This window comes from Microtus pennsylvanicus, chromosome 2, assembly GCF_037038515.1.
Source record: "Microtus pennsylvanicus isolate mMicPen1 chromosome 2, mMicPen1.hap1, whole genome shotgun sequence".
Taxonomy (NCBI): Eukaryota; Metazoa; Chordata; class Mammalia; order Rodentia; family Cricetidae; genus Microtus; species Microtus pennsylvanicus.
In genome coordinates this window covers 10,180,969-10,186,968 of record NC_134580.1, presented here as the reverse complement: position 1 = coordinate 10,186,968, position 6,000 = coordinate 10,180,969, and positions in this window count along the sequence as shown.

Genomic DNA, 6,000 nt, shown 5'->3' with positions numbered 1-6,000 from the left:
GTGTCTTGCCAGGTGGCATTTCACTCATCTCTTGGTCCTCTCTGTGTAGTAGCAGGCTGTGTTTTAGAGTTCCATTATGATTGCAGGGGTTAGGATGGGGGTAATGGAGCAACCTACCTGCAGGCTGTTTATGAACTCTTATGAAAACAGAATAGCAACCAATAAACATGGGCATTGAAAAAAATGTTCGCATCCATCCACATCCATCCGTGTTCCCCAGAAGTCAAGGCAGATTCATTGCTATCATAAGTCACACTGCCTGAGTCTCCCCCACCCACCTCCACCAGAGTAACAATGACCCCTGCAAGTAGCCTCAATTCCAACTTCCTTCCCCTGCCATGTAACATAGGCCTCCTATTAAATAAACTTACTTCCTGATGGTGCAGGACCTCACCTTCACTCAGAAACCTTGAAGTCCATGGTGACTTTGTCTGATGGGAATGAAACTGCTTCTGACTCCCAATGAGTGGCCACCATTACTAGAGTCCTTGTGCCTGGGTGGAGGATCCCTCCTAACACTGGAGTCCCGCCACAGCCCCCCATCTTTCCCTGCCCCACTAAAGAAGCAAACTCATATATAACAAGGAGAGACACAAGACTGTTGAAAACTTCAAAGTCTAAATAATAACCTAGGCAACACCATCTGAAATAACCAATTGGTTGACAATGTCTTGTATTGTTACCATGAAAATTCACTGATGAATCCAACAATCTAAAGACATAACTCTAATGATCCACAAATATTCTAGTAGTCTATAAAACATGGGAAGAGTTACTCTCCAATCTTTCCATAAAATGAACTCTTTTCATAAAGCCTTTACTCTCTAATTAAGTAAAGACACACTGAAAAGAGAAAAGTATCTGACAGGGTCATTTACTAAAAACATGGGGATAGCCTTAAGGAGAGTAAGCGATCCTTTACTGTCAATGATATTGAAAAAACCATTCTTCGTGATCAAGATGCCTTCACTGGGAACACAAGAATCAACCCACATACAAAAAATTACAAAGAGCTGAGCATAGTCACAACATCCAGTGAACACAGCCACCCATGAAAAGGAATGAAATGCCACAGCCAGGGACAAATGTGGAATTAGAGAAATTTTTAATATTACTAATCCAACTCTATAAACACTAAAATCATCATTTGTGTACCTTTTGTTCATATTGAGAATATGAATTTTGTATGATAAAAGTGTTGGTCACTTGACTTGGACGGGGAGGTGACACACAGCTGTTGAATATTCAGCACAGTTCCCTAAATTCCTCACTGTACGTACAAACCAACAAAGTTTAAAACAAACCAGACCACATCTAACAATGACAAAGAAATGAGATTTGAAAAAAATGAAAATTCTCAGTCAGTGTAGAAATAGAAATCACAGCCACATTTGAAACAATAACCAATATGGTAAAAAAAAATCAATCAATAAATGCCAAACACCAAAAGTCAAACAGAAAACCAGGGAAACTCACTTCTTCAAGCTCCAGCCAGTTTGGAAAGTTCAAGCCTAGAAGAAATGACTGAATCTAAATGCTCAGCCAGCAAACAACTCCTCCTCTGCTGTACAAGGACAAAACCCAGCTCCAGGTAACACCTTATATGCACTGGTATCTAGCTTACCTCATAATAAATCCTTGTGATGTCACTTGGCTTGGGCCAATCACACTTCAGCAAAACCCACAGTATTCAATTGTTGCTGTTCCCCCTCCCACTTTCTATTCTGAACAACCATACTAATCCTTCTCATGGCTGTGATCAAATAGCTTTAAACAATAGGCTTATGAGGGGCTGGAGAGATGGCTCAGAGGTTAAGAGCATTGCCTGCTCTTCCAAACGTCCTGAGTTCAATTCCCAGCAACCACATGGTGCCTCATAACCATCTGCAATGGGGTCTGGTGCCCTCTTCTGGCCTGCAGGCATACACACAGACAGAATATTGTATACATAATAAATAAATAAATAAATATTTTTTAAAAACAATAGGCTTATGAAAGGAGAGCTTCTTTAACCTCAGATTCACAAGGGCATAAGACACAGAATGGGGAAATTGTGGGATGGACATCAGGATGTGATGCAGTTGGTTGCATGGCATTTTCATCCCCCATTCGTCCAATCATCTAAGATGATCTGGTAGGTCCTAGTGCAGAGATTGCACAGTGTCCCCAACTGCACAGCCTCATGAGACCAATAATACAAACCTATGTGACAGTGGTGACATTCCACATCAATTCCCATTCACGGACCCTTGGCACTTCAATAGTGTTCATAAATGTAACAGACAACCTTCCTCACAGTGATAGACTTGGGAAACTTTGAGCTTCCCATGGAAATGGACACAGGTATATTATCTGCTTCCAGCTGAACAGGTGTTGGTTTTTCGTGGAATTTCACTTCAGCCAACAATTTTTCAAGTAGTTTCTCTTTTCTAGACTGACATAACTACTTCCAGGGTCAAGGCTTTGATGTTCACTCTTAGAGTGGCTAATTTGCAGGAGAGCCACCCACTGTAGGCCTAGATGGCCCTCATTAGGCATTAGGAAAGAAATGGGTCTGTTAAGATGAATGCATCAGCAATCACAGACCTATTTCAGACACATCAATCACCTTCTTTGGTTTTGAGCCATCTTTCAGTGTAAATGGATGGATGCAAAAGATTATATTGAGTGAGAGCACCCAGAAAGTCAAATGTCAGAGGTCCTCTCCATCAGTCATTTCTGGTTCCAGACTTCTGTAGTGAGTCTAGCCCATGGAGGAACAGAGAGGGGAGGGGGTACCAACACGACCTGACACCTAGCTGTTTGTGGCAAGCTTTGGCTGTGTGTCTATTCCTCTTCCATGGCTAGTTATCTTATCCCCTGGAGATCCTCCCAAGATCCTCCTAGAGAAATCGTACCTAGCAGGAGTTGAAACCTAGGCCTGTGTGTGTATGTGGGGTTTCTTTGGGGGAGGAAATGTCTAGACACATGGTTTTATGTGTGTGTGAGGGATTGGCTAGAGCGGGGCCTGCACATAAATTGTGTGTGAGAGAGAGGGAGACAGAGAGATAGAGAGAGAAAGAGAGAGGGAGAGAGAGAGAGCGCGCATGAGAGAGGTTAAGAGCGTCTTCGAGTGTAAATTTCTAGAATAAATCTCTAGAAAGTAAAATAGGCCGGGCAGTGGTGGCTCACGCCTTTAATCCCAGCACTCAGGAGGCAGAGGCAGGCAGATCTCTGTGAGGTCAAGGCCAGCCTGGTCTACAAGAGCTAGTGCCAGGACAGGCTCCAAAAGCTACGGAGAAACTCAGTCTTTAAAAACCAAAAAAAAAAAAAAAAAAAGTAAAATGATACAGTAGCCAATTTTCAGAATATAAAATTACATGAAAATCCATCATTTTCTGAAAGAAGAAATAAGTGCTTAAATATAAAATTAACATAATAATATACTATAGACGGTACTTGATTAAAAAAAACAAAACTAAAAATTAACATCCTCTTTTAAACAAAAACCACAGAACTCTAATGAAAACAGCAATCCGAGAAGTCCCTGGCCAGACTCACACTCTGCACTCTAGTGATCTGTTCTAAATTTGGAGAAGTTTGCTCAGAGTTCTCTGATGTTTCAACTTTGCAGATAATCATTTTTTACTGCCCTCCCTTTCTCTCCCTCCCTTTTAACCCTCTCCCATGGTCCCCAGGCTCCCAATTTATTCAGGAGATCTTGTCTTTTTCTACTTCCTATGTAGAGTAGATACATATATGTTTCTCTTAGGGTCCTCATTGTTGTCTAGGTTGTCTGGGATTGTGATTTGTAGGCCGGCTTTCGTTGTTTTAATTAAAACCCACTGCTGAGGGAGTACATGTGATAATTGTCTTTCTGGGTCTGGGTCACCTCACTCAATATGATGTTTTCTAGCTCCATCCATTTTCCTGCAAAATTCAAGCTGTCGTTATTTTTTTTCTGCTGTGTATACTCCATTGTGTAAATGTACCACATTTTCTTTATCAATTCTTCACTTGAGGGGCATTTAGGTTGTTTCCTGGTTCTGACTATGACAGAAAAATGCTGCTATGAACATATTCGAGCACATGTCCATGTAGCACAGTTGAGCATCCTTTGGATATATACCCACAAGTGGTATTGCTGGGTCTTGAGGAAAGTTGTTTCCTAATTTTCTGAGAAATCGCCATACTGATATCCAATGGGGCTGTACCAGCTTGTACCCCTACCAGCAATGAAGAAGTATTCCCTTTACCTAACAACCTCTCCAACATAAGTTGTCATCAGTGTTTTTGATCATGGCCATTCTTACAAGTGTAAGATGGACTCTCAGAGTTGTTTAGATTTGCATTTCTCTGACGACTAAGGATGTTGAACATTTCCTTAAGTGTCTTTCAGCCATTTTGATTTCTCTGTTGAGAGTTCTCTCTTTAGGTCTATACCCCATTTTATTTGCTGAATTATGTGTTCTTTTGATGACCAATTTCTTGAGTTCTTTATGTATTTTGGAGATCAGACCTCTGTCTGTTGTGGGGTTAGTGAAGAGCTTTTTCCATTCTACAGGCTGCTGTTTTGTCTTGTTGACCATGTCCTTCCTTTACAGAAGCTTTTCAGTGTTAGGAGGTCCAACTTATTAATTGAATCTCTCAGTGTCTGTGCTACTGGGTTAAATTTAGAAAGTGGTCTCCTGTACCTATGCTTTGAAGGTTACTTCCCACTTTCTCTTCTATGAGGTTCAGTGTGGCTGGCTTTATGTAGAGGTTGACATCCAGTTCTGCTAGCACCATTTGTTAAATATGCTTTCTTTATTCCATTTGATAGTTTTTGCTTCTTTGTCAAAAATCAGGTGTTTGTAGGTGTGTGGATTAATATCTGTGTCTTCTACTCGGTTCCATTGGTCCTCCTGTCTATTTTTATGCCAGTACTAGGCTGTTTTCAGTATTGTAGCTCTGTAGTAAGTTTGAAGTCAGGGATTGTGATGCCTTCAGAAGTTCCTTTACTGTACAGGATTGTTTTGGCTATCCTGGGTTTTTTGTTTTTCAGTATGAAGTTGAGTAGTTCATATACAAGCTGCACAATCCCTAAGGAGCAGGACCAAGAAACCAAGAAGACAAAGGTGTCACAGTTTAGAGCCCCTTTTCCATCCCCCTGGATGGGAAGGTTTTTCCTAACTCCTCTTTCCACGAACCCAAGCCCACAGAATAAAAATGAACCTGAGTGGTCTCTGGTCGTGACTAATCTCCTTACCTCAGTTTCCCAATCCTGCAACTCTCCCCCTGCAAGTCATCCCTAAAAGGGTGTTGCAGTGCACTTCTGAATGAGGCCTTTTCCTCTTACCTCACTTGCCTGCGATTTCTCCATGATGCCAGATTCAGTATCCTCAATCATCACCAGGTGCTGCAAAGTCTCACAGCCCAGATAGAAAGGGATCCTGGCAGTCGGGAGCCAAGGCTAATGAAGTGCTCCACCTGGCATGGGAAAGTATTCTGGCATTCGGGGGCCAGGAAATACCGAAGGCTACAGCTCAGTGGAAGAGTATTCAGGGAGTAGCATAGGTCACAGTAAGCTTAGCAGCTTACAGCCCTGCTCCAGGGAAATGTTTCCCGGATGTAACAGCTCTGCTCCAGCAGGAGAGGCTTCCCCAGTGAAAATCTTACACTTTGGGTCCAGTGCTCCTGGGTGTAACAGCTCCGCTCTGCTAGGGGAAGGTTTCCCAGACAAAGTGTTAGAGCCCAGCTCCAGTCCTCTGTCTCCGGCTCCTCTCCTCTGGAGAAAGAAGGTCTTCACCCAAACCTCGTTCAAGAGATTTACTGGGAGGGAAGAATCCAGGAGAGCGGCTGTCCCTGCCAGGATGAATGAAGAGCAGCTGAAAACTCAAGTGCTAACTAGGGACAAGCACCAGCATGGTCTGCAGTCTTTCTTTCCACAGGGGATCGAAAACAAGAGGAGACGGAGAGTGCCTGGGGGAGGAGAACAAACCCAGGACCCTAGATTTCAAAGAAACACTGCACAAACTCACA